Source organism: Carcharodon carcharias (assembly GCF_017639515.1).
Source record: "Carcharodon carcharias isolate sCarCar2 chromosome 35 unlocalized genomic scaffold, sCarCar2.pri SUPER_35_unloc_1, whole genome shotgun sequence".
In the NCBI taxonomy this organism is placed as follows: Eukaryota; Metazoa; Chordata; class Chondrichthyes; order Lamniformes; family Lamnidae; genus Carcharodon; species Carcharodon carcharias.
Genome location: NW_024470701.1, coordinates 1778437 through 1799742, shown reverse-complemented (window position 1 = coordinate 1799742; position 21306 = coordinate 1778437).

The window sequence follows — 21306 nt, the reverse complement described above, 5'->3', positions numbered from 1 at the left end:
ATCTCCACCCCTCCATCATTTTCACGTGGTCCATCTCTGACACTTCCCTTCCCTTCCTTGACCTCTCTGTCTCAATCTCTGGTGATAGACTGTCCACCAATATCCATTACAAACCCACCGACTCCCACAGCTATCTCGACTACTGCTCCTCACACCCTGCTTCCTGTAAGGACTCCATCCCATTCTCTCAATTCCTTCGCCTCCGTCGCATCTGTTCCGATGACGCTACATTCAAAAACAGTTCCTCTGACATGTCCTCCTTCTTCCTTAACCGAGGTTTTCCACCCACGGTCGTTGACAGGGCCCTCAACCGTGTCCGGCCCATCTCCCGCGCATCCGCCCTCACGCCTTCTCCTCCCTCCCAGAAACATGATAGGGTCCCCCTTGTCCTCACTTATCACCCCACCAGCCTCCGCATTGAAAGGATCATCCTCCGCCATTTCCGCCAACTCCAGCATGATGCCACCACCAAACACATCTTCCCTTCACCCCCCTTATCGGCATTCCGTAGGGATCGCTCCCTCCGGGACACCCTGGTCCACTCCTCCATCACCCCCTACTCCTCAACCCCCTCCTATGACACCACCCCATGCCCACGCAAAAAATGCAACACCTGCCCCTTCACTTCCTCTCTCCTCACCGTCCAAGGACCCAAACACTCCTTTCAAGTGAAGCAGCATTTCACTTGCATTTCCCCCAACTTAGTCTACTGCATCCGTTGCTCCCAATGTGGTCTCCTCTACATTGGAGAGACCAAACGTAAACTGGGCGACCGCTTTGCAGAACACCTGCGGTCTGTCCGCAAGAATGACCCAAACATCCCTGTCGCTTGCCATTTCAACACTCCACCCTGCTCTCTTGCCCACATGTCTGTCCTTGGCTTGCTGCATTGTTCCAGTGAAGCCCAACGCAAACTGGAGGAACAACACCTCATCTTCCGACTAGGGACTTTACAGCCTTCTGGACTGAATATTGAATTCAACAACTTTAGGTCGTAAGCTCCCTCCCCCATCCCCACCCCCTTTCTGTTTCCCCTTCCCTTTTTTTTTCCAATAAATTATAAAGATTTTCCTTTTCCCACCTATTTCCATTATATATATATAAAAAAAATAAAAAAAAACCCACTAGAGCTATACCTTGAGTGCCCTACCATCCATTCTTAATTAGCACATTCGTTTAGATAATATCACCAATTTTAATTTTAACACCTATGTGTTCTATTGTACTATTGTCGTTGAAATCTTTTGATGATCTGCTTCTATCACTGCTTGTTTGTCCCTACAACCACACACCCCCACCCCCCCCCCCTCCACCTCTTTGTCTCTCTATCTCTCCGCCCCCCACACACACACCTTAAACCAGCTTATATTTCAACTCTTTCTTGGACTCGAACTCAAGTTCTGTCGAAGGGTCATGAGGACTCGAAACGTCAACTCTTTTCTTCTCCGCCGATGCTGCCAGACCTGCTGAGTTTTTCCAGGTAATTCTGTTTTTGTCTTTGATTTCCAAATGGCTTTCGGGATGCTAAACCAACACAGACTCATGGTTATTCTCCGAACAAGTGCATTTTGGGGACATGCAGCAGAATGGACAGCAAGCTGGCTCCAATAATAGAAAACAGGAAGCAAGGCTTAAAGAGATTTTCTCAGACTGGTGGATGTTGGGGAAAGTGTATACCACAAGGATCAGCGCTGGGATCATTGCCGTTCGCAATTTACATAAGCAATGGGAAATTGTGAAACTGAAAGACAGTTTCAAACTGTAAAGTCAAATCGAAATTGAGAGTAAGGTGAATCCAGCGGAAGCGTACGAAAAAAATACCTGAACACATTAATCATAATTCATAAAGATGTAAAATGAACATTTCAACGGCAAATTAAATTCACTATATCTAAATTTCACTATATTTGCAATAATGTGGGACGATAATTTTCCCAAATATTCTTTGGAAAATTAGTGTCTGAATGGTTCGGGGAGTTTAGGGTTTCAGTGGAACAAATTCAAATATCAGTTCCAGCTGCAACACAGTTTAACTCGTTCCAGAAAAAATCCAAAGCATTGAAATTCATTTCTAGACGAATGGAAATAAGATGAATGTAGAGAGTGGGGGAGAAGAAGCGGGAACATTAGCAGTGAGAAAGAGCGAGAAGCAGCAGAACCTTTAACAGTGAGAGAATAAGAGGGTCCACTAGCAGCGATAGGAGCGAGACCGGCCCTGGGTGAAAAGAGAGGCTGAATAAGATCGGTGGAGGAAGACAGGGGCCCCTCTATCAGCAGCGGGAGGGAGAGTGGCGGCGGGTAATAACGGCGGGGAAAGATAGTGAATGCAGGGTGGGGGGGCTGGGGATTGGGGATGTTTGATGGTGGGAAGAGTGACAGGCGCCCGGCTATCGGCGGCAGAAGCTAGAGCGGTCCTGGGTGAAAAGACCACGGAGAGAAAGTGAATGAAAAGCGGGGGAGAGACACAGGGGCCTCGCTATCAGCAGCAGGAGCCAGAGCGGTTGGGTGTAAAGAGCGCGGATAGAGAGTGAATAAAGAGCTGGGGAGAGAGACACTGGCCGCACTATCAGCGGCAGGAGCCAGAGTGGCCACGAGTGTAAAGAGCGCGGATAGAGAGAGAGTAAAGAGCGGGGGAGAGAGAGAGAGAGAGAGAGAGAGAGAGAGAGACAGGGTCCCCCAAACAGCCAATCAAACCAAACAAAGAGTGACGTCAAAGGAAAGCAGGCAGGTGGTTGGCTGGTGAGTGTTTCAGCTTTCGTCTTTATTTTTAGATTTAAATCAGCAGCTGAGTAAATATCACTTGTTCATTATTATTAAATTAGTAACTTAAGGATAGAGGGAAATAAAAAAACAATAACGGTAAAAGAACAAAAAAAACAGAGTGAAGCATCTGTACAAAGGGTGGAGCGGAGTTTACCTGCAAGGGAGCGGAACGGCTGGATAAAGAGCGGAGCGGAGTTTACCTGCAATGGAGCGGAACGGCTGGATAAAGAGCGGAGCGGTGTTTACCTGCAAGGGAGCGGAACGGCTGGATAAAGAGCGGAGCGGAGTTTACCTGCAAGGGAGCGGAACGGCTGGATAAAGAGCGGAGCGGAGTTTACTGCAATGGAGCGGAACGGCTGGATAAAGAGCGGAGCGGAGTTTACCTGCAAGGGAGCGGAACGGCTGGATAAAGAGCGGAGCGGAGTTTACCTGCAAGGGAGCGGAACGGCTGGATAAAGAGCGGAGCGGAGATTACCTGCAAGGGAGCGGAACGGCTGGATAAATAGCGGAGCGGAGTTTACCTGCAATGGAGCGGAACGGCTGGATAAAGAGCAGCCCTTAAATGGGAGGGTGCAGAGCAGCTTTATAGAAAGCGGGAGCGGAGCGATTGTATAAAGAACTGGAGCAGGGATTACTTGTGAGGGTGCAGAGCGGCGGCATAAAACTCGGAGCGGAATTTCCCTGTGAGGGAGCTGGTTCTTGCCCAGAAGACACTCGGCGATGCTGCATTTTGAAAGGAGTGACGTCAGGACAAAGGAGGGAGCTGATTGGTAATTAGTGGGGTTGTCTATTTTTTTCACCGACTTTAAAACGGTATTACAGAATGTAAGGGTCTCACCATTTGTCTTTTTAAGGAAAAACTAGCTTTCTAATTGGCTTAACTTGAAGGAATTCGCATTTTTACTAAACACAAACAAAAAAGTGTACAAAGGAGCTCAGTCCAGTGTGTTATACAGCCTGCAGCATGTGGGAATTCCTAGAGGCTCCTTACTGTCTGGATGGCTACATTTGCGGAATGTGCCATCGGACTCAGCAGCTTTAGCAACGCGTTTCAGAGGCTGAGCATCAGCTGGAGACACAGTGGTGCATCCACGAGGCTAAGCGTGACTTGGATAGCACATTTTTTGATGTGGTCGCTCCGCAGCATAAGGAAGTGCAGTCAGAGAGGGAACAGGTAACCACGAGTGAGAAGGGGGGCAGGCAGGTAGTCAGGAAAGCTGCAGAATGCATTTCACTCTGAAACCGTTTTTCCATGTTCGATATTGGTGAGGGTGAAGGTTTCTCTGGATGTTCAGCCAAAAGCAATTTCCCAGCACTGCTGGTGCCTCAGCTGCAAAGCGGGGAAGGAGTAAGACTGCAAGACCAATAGCCATAGAGCTATAAATGTCTACAGTGCAGTGAAAGGTCCTTCAGCCCATGGAGTTTGTGCCTGTCAAACAAGGGCCTAACTATTCTAATCCCATTTTCCAGCAGTATGCCCATAGCCTTTAATGCCATAGAGGTAGGTGGCTCAATAGTGAGGGGTGCAGACAGGAGCTTCTGTGACCATCGAAGTTAGTCCAGGATTGTGTGTTGTCTCCCTGCTGCCAGCGTCAATGATGTCATACAACAGCTGCAGGACATTCTGAATGGGGAGGGCAAATACTCAGAGGTCTTGATTCGCAATGGTACTAATGACATAGGCAGAAATTGGGATGAGGTCGTGCAACAAGTATTTCAGCAGCTAGGTAGCAAATTATAAAGAAAAAAATCTCAAAGGATGCAATGTACGGATTACGCCCTGTGTCATGTGCTATTGAGTGTAGGAAGAAGAGGATAGAGAGGATGAATGTGCGGCTGAAAGAAAATGTTTCAGGAGGTAGGGATTTAGTTTCCTGGCTAACTGGGGCTGGTTCTGCCAAGGTTGAATCCTGTGCACGCCGGACGCGTTGCACTGGAACTGGAACAGGACCAACATCCATGCCTGGAGCTTACAAGTGAGGTTTGGGGCAGTTCAGTGGGGGTGGGGGTGAGGTGGGGTATGGGGGTGGGGCAAGAGTTTGGTGGTGTTTATTTAATTTGGCAGGAAGATGGGATACTGAGTGAAGCTACAGTAGGGAGTGATGCACAACCAGATATGAAGGAGAAACCAAGTCAATCTTGAAGTCAGAGTAAACATGAACTTGTTAAGGCACAAGGGAAGAATGCAATCCTGCATTGCATCTATTTTAACACAAAGAGTCTTACAAGTGACATACATTACTGGAGGCCTTTGAGTAACACATGGGAAAATGGTGTTGTTGCTGTCAAAGATACACGTTCGAAAGAAAAGGCAGGACTGGCAGCTCAATATTCCTGTCTATAGAATCTTCATGCATGACATGGGGCAGGATAAGGGGTGGTGCTGTAAAAGATGAGGTGGCATTGCACTATTGATGATGGAGTTACTTACTGCATTAAGGAAGGATGGTATCTTCAAAGGGAACTCAAATGATGCCATATGGGCAGAATGGGATTTGTGCAGGGTGATGCAATCACTTTGCTGCGAGTCCAGTTTAGGCCTCCAAACAGTTAGCGAGGATAGAGGAGCATATATGTAGACAAATCTGCTGAAAGTGTCAAATAATAGGGGAAAAATGGCAGTGGATTTCAAATTCCCAAATGTTAACCGGGATAGTCTTAGCATGAGAGGCTTAGAGGGGCCGAATACTTACAGTGCATGCAGGAGAACATTTTGAGTCAGCATGTAGAAAGTCCTAAACGGGAAGGGGCAATACCAGACCTACTCATAAGGAAAGACCCAAAGGCAAGTGGTTGATATGACATTGGCAGAGCACCTCGGGAATAGTGATCGTTACTCTATAAGATTTAAGGTAGTTATGGAGAGCCGATGGACCATAAATAAAGGCCCTGAATTTGGAGAAGGACGATTTCAATATGATAAGAAAAGTGGCGAAGGTGGACCAGCAGCAGCTACTTGTAGGAAAGTCTATATCAGGCCAGTGGGAGTCATTCAAAAAGGAAAAAGTGACATTTCAGGCCAACATGTTCCCGTAAAAGTGAGGGATAGGACAGGCAAGTACAGGGGACCTGGATATCAAAGGATATAGAGGATTGGATGAGGAATAAAATAGAGAGGCTTATGGCAGATACAGGGGGCTGAAAACAGTTGAAGCCCTGGAGCACTATAAAACCTTTTGGGGGCACTTACAAAGTAGTTAGGAGGGCAAAGTCGGGGAAGTAATAAACACTGGCAGGCAAGGTAAAGGAAATTCCCTCGGTTTTTAATGAATATATTAAGGGTAAGAGGGTTACCAGAGAGAGAGTACGGTCCATTAGGGACCAATTTGGCCATCTGTGCATGGGGCCGGAGGATGTAGTGAGATAAAGGGGAGGTGACTGCCTAAAGGGGAAGCAATGGCATTGTGGTATTGTCACTTGGATGGGTAATCCAGAAATACAGGGCAATGCTTTGGGGATTTGTATTCAAATCCCACCATATGGTGGGTGGTGGGTGTGAATTTAATCAAATGTCTGGAATTAAAAGGCTGAAGATGACCATCGTCGATGGAACTAAAATCCAATCAGCTTCTATCTGCTGTCCTTACCTGGTCTGGCCTACATGTGGCTTCAGGATCCCAAAAATGTGTTTGAATCTTAAATGCCCTCTGTGCAGTGGCAATTAGGGATATGCAATAAATGCTGTCCTCGTCAGTGAGGCCCATGACCCATGGAAGATTGGAAAAAAAAACGGCTTCAAGGGCTTACTTTTCATCTGTGTTCATTATGGAGAAGAATGATATAGATGTTGAAATCAGAAAGGTGATATTCGTCAACAAATAAACATTTAGACACGGTAGGTATTAGAGGTTTTAACGGGCACAAATGTAGGTAAACCCCCAGGGGCAGGTGAATTGTGTCCCAGGCTGTTTTGTGGGGCAAAAGCGGAGATTGCAGGGGCTTTAACACTAATTTTCAAATTCACTGGCCACAGGAGGTGTGCCAGAGGGCTGGGGAACATCGACTGTGGAACCATTATTCTTTAAGTATAGTATGGATAAAGCAGGTAATTACAGGCCGTTGTGTCTAACATCAGTGGCCTGGAAATTATTGGAAACAAAGTTGAGGGACAGGATTAATCTCCACTTGGAGAGTCAGGGATTAATCACTGATAGTCAGTGCGGCTTTTTCAGGAGACATAATGTTTTAACAATTTTGATTTAATTTTTCGAGGAGTTGACTAGTTGTGTCGATGAGGTTAGTGCAGCCGCAGTAGCCTACGTGGACTTCAGTAAGGCTTTTGACAGGGTCCCACATGGGAGAATGGTGAATACGGTATGACCCCATTGGATCCACGGCAATTTGACAAATTGTTTCCAAAAATTGGCTTTGTGGCAGGAGGCAGAAGGTGATAATCGAAAGTTGTTTTTGCGATTGGAGACCTGTGATGAGTGGAATACCGCAGGGATAGGTGCTGGGACTCTTGCTATTTGTAGTGTGCATTAATAACTTAGACGTGAATATAGGAGGTATGGTCAGTAAGTTGGCAGGTGAAACGAAAATTGATGGTGTCGTCAATAATGATGAGGAAAGCCTTAGATGACAGGATGATATAAATGGGTTGGTAAGATGGTCAGAACAGTGACAAATTCAATTGAATCCTGAGAAATGTGAATTGATGCCTTTTCGGAGGGTGAACATGGCAAGAGGATCACAAGGAATGGTACAACCCTCGGAAGTACAGGGGATAAGAGGGAACCTGGTGGGCAAATCCATAGATCCCTGAAGGCGGCAGCACAGGTAGATAAGTTGGTTAAGAGATAAGGAGACTTCGTTTTATTATCTGACCATAGAATATAAGAACAGGGATGTTGTATTGGAATAGTTTAAATCTCTGGCTGGGCCACAGCTGGAAACTGTGGACCGTGATCACCACCACTCCACAGAAAGAATGTGTTTACACTGGACAGGTTGCAGAGGAGATTCACCAGGATGTTACCTGGGTTGGAGCGTTTCAGCAATGAAGAGGGACTGGATAGGCAAAGTTTATGTTCCTTAGAGCAGAGAAGGCTGAGGGGGGGACCTTATAAAGGGGTACAAAATTATGAGGGTCTTAAATAGTGTAGATAGGATGAAACTTTTCCCCTCTGTGGAGGTGTCAATCAGCAGGGTGCGTGGATTTAAGATGAAGGGCAGGAGCTTTGGAGGGGATTTGAAGGGGAAAACACACGCAACAGTGGTTAGAATCTGAAACGCACAGCCTGAGGGGATGGTAGAGGCAGGGACCCTCACAAAATTTCAGAAGTTTTCAGATGAGCACTTGAAATTACATAGCATAAAGGGCTAGGTGCCAAGTGCATGAAAATGCTGGTAAAATGGAGATAGTGACTTGATGCCCGGCACGGATACGATGGGATACGATACGGATTACTCTATGGCTCTCTGATCCTACGGCTCTATGTGTGCGAGAGAAGCAGCGCGGCCATTAACAGTGAGAGACTGCGAGAGGAGAAGATGAACCATTAACAGTGAGAGTGTTTAAGAAGTGCAGCCCGAACATTAACAGTGAGAGAATACCAGGAGCAGAGGGGCAATAAACAGTGAGAAAGTATGAGAGAAGCAGCGGGGCATTAACAGTGAGATTGAGAGAAGCAGCCGGGCCATTAACAGTGAGAGTGAGAGAAGCAGCCGGGCCATTAACAGTGAGAGTGAGAGAAGCAGCCGGGCCATTAACAGTGAGAGTGAGAGAAGCAGCCGGGCCATTAACAGTGAGAGTGAGAGAAGCAGCCGGGCCATTAACAGTGAGAGAGAGAGAAGCAGCCGGGCCATTAACAGTGAGAGTGAGAGAAGCAGCCGGGCCATTAACAGTGAGAGTGAGAGAAGCAGCCGGGCCATTAACAGTGAGAGTGAGAGAAGCAGCCGGGCCATTAACAGTGAGAGTGAGAGAAGCAGCCGGGCCATTAACAGTGAGAGTGAGAGAAGCAGCCGGGCCATTAACAGTGAGAGTGAGAGAAGCAGCCGGGCCATTAACAGTGAGAGTGAGAGAAGCAGCCGGGCCATTAACAGTGAGAGTGAGAGAAGCAGCCGGGCCATTAACAGTGAGAGTGAGAGAAGCAGCCGGGCCATTAACAGTGAGAGTGAGAGAAGCAGCCGGGCCATTAACAGTGAGAGTGAGAGAAGCAGCATGGCTATCAACAGTCAGAGGGTGAGATAAACAGCGGTGGCATGAAGATTGAGAGGGTGACAGAAGCAGCATTGCCATTAACAGTGAGAGAGTGAGAGGAACAGTGGCACATTATCAAAGAAACAGTGCGAGAATAGGCATAGGCCAGTTCAGATCGCAGAGAGACCGGCCACAGAGTATTAATTAACGCAGAGAGAGAGAGGGGAGCGCATCAGACCAACAGGCCACATGACCAATGAACAGAAGAAGACCATTCAGCCCATCGACCCTGTTCCGCCAGATCGTGGCTGAACTGATAATCCTCAAGTCCATTTTCCGTCCTTTCCCCATAACCTTGATTTGCTTACTAGTTAAAAATCTCTCTATCTCAGCCTTGAATAAGTCTAAGGACGCAGCCTTTAAAGACCTCACATTAATAATCCACAGATTAACTACCATATGAGCGATGGAATTCTCCCTGATCCCTGTGTTAAATAGACGACCCCTAATTATTAGATTATGCCCTCTTGTCCAAACCTCTCCCACAAGGGGAAACAACCTCTCAGCACCTACCCTGTTAAACACCCTAAGAATTTTTTACATTTCAAGAAGCTTGCTTCTCATTCTTCTAAACTCCAATGAAGACAGACCCAACCAACTCAACCTTTTAACGTAAGAAAATCCCTCCACACCCAGAATCAATTGAGTGAACATTTTCTGGACTGCCTCTAATTTTAATATATATTTCCTTAGATAAGAGGACCAAAACAGTTCAGAGTATTCCAGGTATGGCCCAACTAATGCATTGTATAATTTTAGCAAGATTTCCAAATGTTTATACACCATTCCCTTTGAAGTAATGGCCAGCATTCCAGTTGCCTTCCCTACGACGTTCTGAAATTGTATGTCCATTTTATGGAGGATTCAAGAATCCCTCACTGCTGCAGATTTCTGCAGTCTTTCTCCATTTTAATAATATTCAGCTCGTCTATTCTTCGTGTCAATAAGTGCATAACATTGCATTTTCCATCGTAATATTCGAACTGCCAAGTTTTTGCCCATTCACTTTCTGTCCCCTCAAGGCAATTTATATCATTCTCGGCACTTGCCCTGCAACCATTCTTTGTGTCATCGACTAACGATTGAACAATGAAGAGTGCGGGGAGAGAGGTGATAGACATTTAAAGAGCAGGAGATGGAATAGAGCGCAGAGAGCAACTGATTGGTGGGTAGTTGTAGGTTTTACAGTAAAAGTAAAGCCTTTAGTATCTGTTTAGGCATGTTATCGTTAGTTTTTCACATTTAAAAGTGGCTTCTTAAGTATAAGATCGATACAAGTGTCTAACAAAATACAGTAAATTGTCAATATCGGGGGATTCGTTAAGGGTAAAGAGCAGGAATACTAGATTAATGAATTAATTTATTATTTTTAATAGCGATGGCAGGACGGGTGATGTGTCGCTGCTGTGCCACCTGGAGGCTGCTGGTCATGAAAGGGATCCAGAGCGAACACAACTGTATTGAGCGTTTGCAGTTCGAGGAACTTCAGTACGAGTTAAGGAGCTGATGACGGAGCTGCAGACCTAGCGCCACATCAAGGAGGGGGAGGTTAAGTGGGCGCTTCAGGAGGTGGTCACCCTCCTCAGATCAGGTCATTCAAATTTGGTCTGTGATCAGGGACAGGAGGTGGGACTGCAGCAGAACCAGGTATTGGGACCCAGGGGGTTGCATTCGAGGAGACTCGGCCCCAGAAACTGCACAACAGTCACATGGTTCTTGCAAGCTGTATGGGCAAGGGTGGCTCTGCAATGAGGATGGGACAACTGATCACAGTGCCATGGTACAGGCAGCCATTCAATTTGGGATGGTAGAAGAAAGTATAATTGTGAGGAGAGATACTGTTATCTTCAGCGGTGAGCAAGAGTCCCGAAGGCTGTTTTGCCTGCCCGGTGCCAGGGTTAAGTATAACTCCTCAGGGCTGAAGAGGAACTTAGATTGGAGTGTAGAAATCTGGTTTTGTTCGTCCAAGTTGGTGCCAACAAAATTGGGAGGTCTAGAAAATAGATTCTGCTGAAAAAAATTGAATGGTTAGGAGGTAAATGAAAAAGCAGAACCTCTAATGAAATAATCTTGGGATTACTAGCAGATCCACGGGCAAACTGGCATAGGATAAATAAAATCCAATAGTTAAATGGGTGGCTGAAAGTTTGGTGTGGGAAGAATGGGTTTCATTTCAAGGGGCACTGGCACCAGTACAGGGGTAGAAGGGAGCTGTTCTGGAGGAACGGGCTTCACTTGAACCATGCTGGGACAGGTGCCCTGGCGAATTGAATAACAAGGGCTGTACAGAGCGTTGTAAATGAAAGAGCAGGTGGGAATTCTGCAGAGGGGATACGTAGACTTACAAAGCAGAAAGATATGGCAGCATTGCAGTACAATTTAGATAAGGATACGTAGAATATGACAGGAAGGTACCGAGTGTAATAACATAAAGAAAGAAAACCTGCAGCGAATAGCGTGAATGGAGAAAAATATTTACAAGTGAAAATTGGTGCCTCTTTACGATAATGCTCATAGTATTCAGAAAATGAAATAAATTAATTAATGACAAAATACAGGTTAATGGGCATGATCTTTTTGCCATTATAGAGATGCGGTTACAAGGAGATCAAAGCTGTAACATAAATGTTCAGGGGCATGTGATTTCCGAAAGGTTGGGCAGGAAGAAAAGGATGGTGGGTTCGCTTAATACCACAAGGTGGAATAATTCTGATAGCAAGAAATGATTTTGGATTGGATGATGTAGAATGCACATGGTGTGGTGGTAAGAAAAACTGCAGAGGAAGACAATGGTGGGAATAGTCTATATGGTGCCTAACAGTAGCTACACGGTCAGACAGAGAAGATATCAGGAGATAATGAAGGCATGTAAAAAGTGTAGTGCATTAATCATGGATGACCTTAATCTCCATTTAGTTTGGGAAAATCAAATTAGCAGAGGTAGCCATGAGCAAGATTTAATACGCTGTATCCGGCACAGTTTCTGAGAAAAAAATGCTCTTGATCCAACAGGGAATCAGGCTGCTTTGGATCTGTTAATCTGTAATGAGATAGGTTTAATAAATGATCTCAGAGTAACTGATCCCCTAGGAAGTAGAGACGATAATATGCTATGATTTCGCATTCAGTTTGAGAGTGAAAATGGATCCAAAACAACTATGCTAAACTTACAAAAAGCTAATTACAAATGAATTAGGGTAGAGTTTGCTGCAGTAGACTGGGAGAGGTGTTTAACAGAAAAGATGTTTGATGAACAATGAGAGACGTTACAGAAAATAGATCATGACTCACAACAAATATCTATTTCAGTGGAGAAGAAGGGTTCTGGGGAGGAGATCAATCAACCATGATTAACCCAGGAAGTTAAGGATAGAACAAACTGAAGGAACAATAAAACATACAACGTGGCAACGATTAAAGGTAAATCTGAGGGTTAGGAACAGTTTAAAAACCAATAAAGGTGAGAAAAAATATAACAAAATGGCAGTAAATTAACGTAGAGGGTAAACTAGCAAGTATGATAAAAACGGACAATGAGAGTTTTATTTAACAATATAAAAGTGGAAGAGTGAGGCCGAAGTGAACTTGGCCCCTTAGAAAATGAGGCTGTGGACATTATAATGGGGAACAAGGAAATGGCAGAGGCGTTGAATAAATACTTCGCATCAGTCTTCACGCTAGAAGAGACTAATGGCATTCTGAAAAATACTAAATAAACAGAGCACAAAATGGATAGAAGAAATAAAACAAGAACTATTACTAGGGAAACTGTACCAGAGAAAATAATGAGGCTCAAATGGATAAATCCCTGGGAAGTGATGGTTTGCATTATAGCATATTAAACAAAGTAGCTACACAAATAATGGTTGCACTGGTAGTATCTTACATGATCCTTTAGATTCTGGAAAAGTTCCAGAAGATTAGAACTTTGACAAAGTAATGCCCTTTTTCAAAAAGGGAGGCAAGCAAAAAATCAGGTAACTATCGGTCATTTAGCTTAAAATCCATCATTGGGAAAATGGGAGAGTCTATTATAAAGGATGCAGTAGCTGATCAATTTAAAAATGCATAATATAATCAAGCAGAGTCAGCATGGCTTCATGAGGGGAAATCATGCCCGAAACATTTCGTATAATTATTCGAGGAGGCAACAAGCAGGTTGGATAAAGGGGAACCAGTAATTGCAATAGATTTGGATTTCAAAAAAGGCGTTCAGTAAGGTACCACACATAATTGTGAGGTTATGCACTTTTGAAAGAAGAACGGAAGAGCTTAATAAGGTAAGAGTCCATGATATTGGAAGTAGTATATTAGCATGGATAAGGCTAACTAATAAAAGACAGAGCGTTTGGATAATGGGGAGAGGGTTAGAGGTGGCATATTCACGATGAAAACCTGTAACTCCTGGAGTGCAAGGACCACATTTTTTTACAATATATATTAATGAATCAGATGAGTGAAGTGAATGTACTATCACCAAATTTGCAGATGACACAAAAATATGTGCGAAGGCATGTGGCGAGGATGACACAAAGAATCTACGCTGGAATGTAGATATGTTATGTGAGAGGGCACATAAAAAGTGGGAAATTGTGAGGTTATGCACTTTTGAAAGAAGAACGGAAGAGCTGAATATTATTTATTGGAGAAGGCCTGCAGAAAGCTGCAGCACAGAGGGATTTGGATGCGCGCATACAAGAATACCAAAACGCTAACATACAAGTTCAGCAGAATATTGGGAAGAAAAAGGAAATGTTGACCTTAATTTCAAATAGAATGGTATATAAAGTCGGGACATCTAGCTAAAGCTATACAAGACATTAGTAAAACCTCACTTAGTGTACTGTGAACAATTTTGGTTACCTTATTTAAGGGAAAATATACTGGCAGTGGAAGAAGTCCACAGAAGTTTGACAAGGTTGATCCCAGGCATGGAATGATTATCTTCTGTGTAGAGGTTGAGTAGGTTGTGTCTATACTCATTGGAGTTTAGAAGAATGAGAAGCCTCCTTATTGGAACATATGAGATTCTGAGGGGGCTGGACAGGCTAGATGCTGATAGGTCATTTCCCTTGTAGGAGAGTCTAGCACCAGAGGGCTTAATCTCAGGGTAAGGGTTTGCCAATTTAACAAGGAGATGAGGAGGAGTTATTTTTTTTCCATCAGAGTTTCGTGAATCTATTTAATTATTTCCCGAAGAGGGCTGTAGATGTAGGTTTGTTAAAAATATTCAAGGCTGACATAGACAGATTTTTAAGCAGTCCGGCAATCAAATGTTATAAGGAAAAGGCAGAAATGTGGCGTTGAGGATTACCACATCAGCCATGGTCTCATTGAATGGCGGAGAAGACTCTATAGTAGAATTACCTACTTCTGCTCCTGTGTCTCAGTGCCTAATAGGGAAAAAAAACATAAAGAGGATTGCAATACTGTAAGACTGCTGCCTGATTGCTTAAATATCAGGAGCTGGTTGACATATATTTCTATTGGAACAATTCAATAGAAAAAGGAGCAGTATCCACGCATTTAACTTCATGCACTTATTAACAAGTATCTTCAACCAACATCAAAACGCTTCCTGTAGCCAATCTACTAAAAAGTTAAAACATAGAGAGAGCTCCCTGTAATGGAGAGATCACTCATCAATAAAAAAAAAAATTCCAAATTGAACCAATTTATTTCATTCCAGTTACTTACCCAGACTCAGCACAATTCTCCACCGATAAACACTACCAGTAATACATTGTCACTTGGACCAGCTATTCCACTGTAGTTATTAGCCTACATTCAATGCAGCTCTCCACTGACAGATATACCCAGTAATAAATGGTAACTGGTGTCAGTTACTGACTCATACTTAGTACAATTTGACATTAACAAATACTGTCATTACAAAAGTGGTGACTGGAGCCAGGTACTCCACTCTGATCATGGATCTACACTCAGTACATGTCGACAGTGACAGATAGACACAACAATATATGCTCACTGGAGTCAGGTATCCCACTCTTGTTAGTGACGCGCACTCAAAGTGATTTTGCTCTGACTTCCACTAAACCTTGCTTCAGAGAATCTGGCTTCTCTGAGGTCTAATTTAACATTACACAACATTCCGTTAAACACCAGGACTTAATTGATCAGAGAGCCCATAAGCTACAAACAATGGGTTATTTTTACTCGATAAAAGAAAAGCAAGCTGCAGAGATATTTAAAGACATTATAACTAAGCAAATTATAACATTTGTTCGATGTCTATAACAATGAGTAGCAGATCAACACGTAATATTTTTCAGTCACAGTTGAAAAAGAGAGCTGTTCACACAGATTTTTACATAACTTCAATGGTTATAGTCACTTACCAGGAACACCAATAACAGCAAGGATTGGGTAGAATATTCTCTCAGCTACATGAATTGATTCCATCCTTTCAGTCTGAATTGATATGCCCCTTTGTGCTGCTGATAATCTCTGTTTCCTAAACGCTGTGTTACCTTCTCAAACCCTTTAATTTATACCCTGTGGAATCACCTCAGGGACATTAAAATTGCAACATTGCTCAAATTATTATTTTTAAAATATATGAACAAACAGATTATGACACTGAGTTCAGTGAAACAACATTTTTTTGTTTAGATGGAGCTGCCAGGTTCCCAAGACAGGACCATACTGATCACTTTAAGGAACTAATCAATATAGAAGCTGTATTCACCGGGAAAAGATGGTGTCCATTCAAACACCATCAGTCCCATCTCTACATCTCAGGTTGCTTCGGTGAAAACTGTCACCTGACTGTTAGCATTCAGTCATTAAATTCCAAATGTTAGAATGCCTCTCTCCACGCTGTTCGATTGTATTCTGAGATGTAACTGCTCTCTTTAACTGTGGACATTCAGTTATGCGATTAAAGTGGGTTAGGGGTGACGATTCATTACAAAATTTGCGGAATATTATATCGGGACATGTTTAAAATCCCCCACAAATTGATTCCAAACCTCAATCAAGTGCGACTCTCTCTTAAGCTTTCTGTCTCTCCCTCTCTCTGTCTCTCTCCCTCTCTCTGTCTCTCTCACTCTCTCTGTCTCTCTCCATCTCGCTGACTCACACTCTCGGAATCTCTCTCTCTCTCTCTCCGATTTTCTCCCTCTGACTCTAAACCTCTGTTTTTCTATTCCTCTTGTACTCTCCCTCTAGCTATCTCTCCCTGTATCTCTTTCTCACCCATTCACTCTTTCACTTCCACACTCTCACTTTCTGTACCATTCTCTCTATCTCTCTTTCTCTCTCTCGCTCTCTCTCTCCCTTTCTCTCTCTGTCCCTTTCCTTCTCTCTCTACCTCGCTCCTTCTCAGGCGGTCTCCATCTCTCTGTATTCGTTGCTCCCAATGCGGTCTCCTCTACATTGGAGAGACCAAACGTAAACTGGGCGACCGCTTTGCAGAACACCTGCAGTCTGTCCACAAGAATGACCCAAACCTCCCTGTCGCTTGCCATTTTAACACTCCACCCTGCTCTCTTGCCCACATGTCTGTCCTTGGCTTGCTGCATTGTCCCAGTGAAGCCCAACACAAACTGGAGGAACAGCACCTCATCTTCCGACTAGGCACTTTACAGCCTTCCGGACTGAATATTGAATTCAACAACTTTAGGTCTTGAGCTCCCTCCTCCATCCCCACCCCCTTTCTGTTTCTTCCCCCTTCCTTTTGTTTTTTTTTCTGCAATAATTTATATAGATTTTTCTTTTCCCACCTATTTCCATTATTTTTAAATTTTTTATGCCCCCCCCACCCCCACTAGAGCTATACCTGGAGTGCCCTACCATCCATTCTTAATTAGCATATTCGTTTAGAGATAATATCACCAACTTCAACACCTCTGTGTTCTTTTGTTCTTTTGTGTGTGACATCTTTTGATGATCTGCTCCTATCCTAACACCCCCCACTCCACTTCTCTCCCCGCCCCCCCCCACCACCCCCATCCCCCACCTTAAACCAGCCTATATTTCACCCCTCTCCTTGGATTCACCTAGTTCTGTTGAAGGGTCATGAGGCCTCGAAACGTCAACTCTTTTCTTCTCCGCCGATGCTGCCAGAGCTGCTGAGTTTGTCCAGGTAATTCTGTTTTTCTTTTGGGTCTCCATCTCTGTCTATTTCTCTTCCTCTCTCTTCAACTGTCTCTTCCTTTCTCTCTCCCTCGCAGTACCTCTGTGTGTTTGTGTCTGTTTGTGTGTATGTGAGTTTGTGTGTGTGTGTGTGAGTGTGTGTGTGCGTGTGTGTGTGTGAGTGTGTGTGAAAACTAGTTGCACAGTGGCGTGAAAGTGATTTTTTGTCCTTCCTGCCATATTATCCACTCAGGCCTACCCGACAACCTTGAGCATGGATAATTCTGCCCTATGTGTCTTTGTCTATCTCTCTCTCCCTGTCTCTCTGTTCTATCTCTATGGCTGTGTCCCTCTTTACTGTGATCATGCTCAATCTCTCTCTCTCTCTCTCTGTCACTCCCGCTATCTCTTTCTCTCTGTATCTCTGCCTCTCGGACTCTCTCAGTCTCTCTCCATGTGAGTGTGCGTGTGTGTCTGTGTGATGTGTTTATGTGGGTGTGTGTGTCCCTCTTTTTTTCGCTCTCTCTTTCTCACTCTGGAAATCATATTTCTTAAGTCTGTGTCTGTGGGTCGGAGGAGGAATAAGTGTTTGTTGATGTTGAAGGGCTGAAAAATTTAGAGATGCAGAGAGATCTAATTGTTCGAGTACATGAGTCACAAAAAGTTAGTATGCAGGCAGAGGAAGTAATTAAGGAGGCTAATGAAATGATGTTCTTCATTTCGAGAAGGATTGAACATAAAAGTATGCATGTTATGTTTCAAATATACAGGGCATTGATGAGACCACCCCGCCAATATTGTGTGCACTTTTGCTATCCTTCTTGAAGGAAGAATGTCGGTGCATTTGAGGCAGTTCAAAGGAGGAGAGAGATACAAGGAAAGAGTGGGTGGCTTCGGAGGAAAGGTAGGGCAGGCTGGGTTTGTTCCACTGGTGTTAGAAGAGTGAGGGGTGATTTTATTGAAGTACACAAGAACAAGAACGGCCTTGACAAAGTCAAAGTCGAAACGATGTTTGCTCTTGTCGGTTGAGTCCTGAACTAGAGGGCACTGATTTAAAATTGTGGGTTGCTCCTTTAGGACAGAGATGAAGAGAATTTTTCTCTCTCAGAGGCTTGTGTGACATTGGAATTCTCTGCCTTAGAAGGCGGTGGAGGCTGGGTCATTGAATACTTTTAAGACCGAGGTAGGTATATTCTTGTTAGGCAAGGGAATTGAAGGTTTTCAGGATTACGTCGGAATGTGGGAATGGAAACACATGAATATCAGCTGTGATCGTAATGAATGGTGGAGCAGGCTCGAGGAGCCGAATGATCTTCCCATGTTCCAATTTCTTATATATTAATGTTAATGTGCTTTTTAGTTTATTTTTGATGAAAATAAATGTTTATTCCTTCATTTGGTTTTTAAATTTATAAGAAAGCCCATTTTCCACCTGTTCTTACAAAAAAATTAAAGCACTGGAAGGTTAAAGAAAACCCTTCTCAAGAAGCATCAGTGGAAAACTGTGAAATAAGGAGAATTTATTGTAAATTTCACCCCTATTCCTAACACATCTGTCATGTCTGGCTCCTGCCAACCCAGGTTCCCACGTCACTACTGACTTCACCCATTACCCCGGGTTATGCTGTTACCCGGTGGATGCCCAGTCACTCCCGGTTAAGCCCATTGTACCCGTCATTCACGCCTCACCACTTTAGGAACTGCAGTTTTTGTTATTTAATCTCTTTTTTTGTCAATGGGATCAAAGCCCATCCCTTTACTTCTTTTGCTGCATTTATTGCAATACATCACAGGATGCTGTAGCATCTCAATAACTCCTGAATCAAACGAGCAACCTTGTTGCCAGCCTGATGCATAATTCCATTGCTTATTTTCTGTCATAACAATGAACTCAGTCACGATTCGGATCCCCAATTATTAAAAAATGTGGTCTCTCCAAATAACAGGTAAAACATTTTAAACCCTTTCCCTGCCTAAAGTGATTGCTAGACTTTTTTTTTGCTATAATGGGATCACTTTGTGCAGTAACTGTTTTTCTTTGATCGATTTAAAAACTTGCAAGTATTCACCAAAAATGTCAGCTATCGAATGTCAGTTATGACGGTTTCTTATATCATTAAAAGTGTTCGTGCCCTCTGACTATTGTTTCTGATTCCCATTATACAGACGTTAACATTCTCTTTATGATGAACATCTGAACATCTCCTAAATACTCACAACACATTCCCTGGGAATATGAGTTGACCGTAACACATGTGAAGGGAGGCGGACAAGTGATGTGGGAACTAGAGGAAGAATCTGGATTTGCACTGCCCATCTGAACCACTCATACACAGAGGAAACTGGACTCTCTCAGTGTATACACTGCCCCAGATAAGATACAGTAAAGAATACTCCTCAACTTGTGTGAGACCAATGCACACACACACACATACACACACAAACACACACAGACAGAAGGCATAGGGGGAGGGGGGGGCAGAGAGTAAGGCTTCGTGGTATTGTCACTGGACTGGTTATCCAGAGACCCACGGTAATGCTCTGGGCACCCATTGCAATTGGAGGGATTTGAGCTCATATAATATTTGAAATCAAATGCCTAACGATGACCATGGAACAATTGTCAATTGTAAAAATAAAGCAATGAAACACCTGGCCCCTGGAAGGAATTCTACTATCCTTATCTGGTCTAGCCCACATGTGACTCCTGGTTCCTGTCAATGTGGATGACTCTGAAACTTGCCCTCTAAATAAAGGCAGTTAGCCCTGGCTAGAGATCGCCACATCCCAAGAATGAATAGAAACACACAGAGGAAAACACAAAAAGTCATGTTCACGTATACATGCAGGCGTACACGTTTCCTTTTCATTAACGGGATTTGGGCTTCGCTGGCTGGGCCAGCATTTATTGCCTATCCATATTTGCCCTTGAATAGGTGGTGGTGAGCTGCCTTCTTGTACCTATGCAGTCGATGTGGCATGGGTGCACCCACAATTCTGTTAGGAAGGGAGTTCCAGAAATTTTACCCAGCGACATTGAAGGAACGGAGATATATTTCCAAGTCGGCATGGTGAGCGACTTAGAGGGGAACTTCCAGGTGCAAAAATACCCATCTATCTGATGCCCTTGCACTTCTAAGTGGTAGTGGTCGTGGGTTTGGAAAGTGCTGTTTCAGGAGCCTTGGTGAATTCCTGCAGTGCATGTTGCAGAATGTGGACCATGCTGCTGCAGTGTGTCGGTGGTGGAGAGAGTGATTGTTGATGTGGTGCCAATCAAGTGGACTACTTTGTCCTGCACGGTGCCAAGCTTCTTCGGTGTTGTAGGAGCTGCACTCATCAAGGCAAGTGGGGAATATTGCATAACATTCCTGATTTGTGCCTTGTAGAAAGTTGACAGGGTGTGGTGGAGTCCAGAGGCGAGTTACTACAATCTCCAGCCTCTGACCTGCTCTTGAAACCACAGTATTTTTATGGGTATTCCAGTTGAGTTTCTGGCCTATGGTGGCCCCCAGGTTGTTGATAGTGGTGGATTCAGTGATGGTAATGCTTTTGAACATCCAGGGGCAATGTTTGGATTCTTTCTTGTTGGAGATGTTCATTGCCTGACATTTGTGTGTCGTAAATATTGCTTGCCACTTCTTAGCCCGTGCCTTGATGTTGTACAGCTCTTAATGCATTCGGGCATGGACTGCTTCAGTAACTGAGGACTCACAACTGGTGCTGAGCATTATGCAATCATCAGCAAACATGCCCACTTCTGACATTGTGATGGAAGGAAGGTCATTGATGAAGCAGCTGAACATGGTTGGGCAAAGGACACTACCCTCAGGAACTCCTACAGCGATGTCCAGGAGCTGAGGCGACAGAACAGGAACAACCACAGGCATCTTCCTTTTTGCCAGGTATTACTCCATCCAGCGGAGTGTTTCCCTTCCTCCCACACCACCCTGTTTCCCATTCACTTGAGTTTGGCTAGGGCTCCTTGATGCCAAACTCAATTAAATGATGCATTGAAGTCAATGGCAGTCACTCACACCTCACCTCAGTAGTTCAGCTCTTTTGAAATTGTTTGAGACAAGGCTGTAACGAGGCAAGGAGCTGAGTGGCCCTGCCAGACCCAAACTGGACATCAGTGAGCAGATTTTTGCTAAACAAGTCCCGGTGAACTTAACTGTTGATTAATCCCTTCACTTAGATTATTGATGATCGAGAGTAGACTGATGTGATGGTAATTGTCCAGGTTG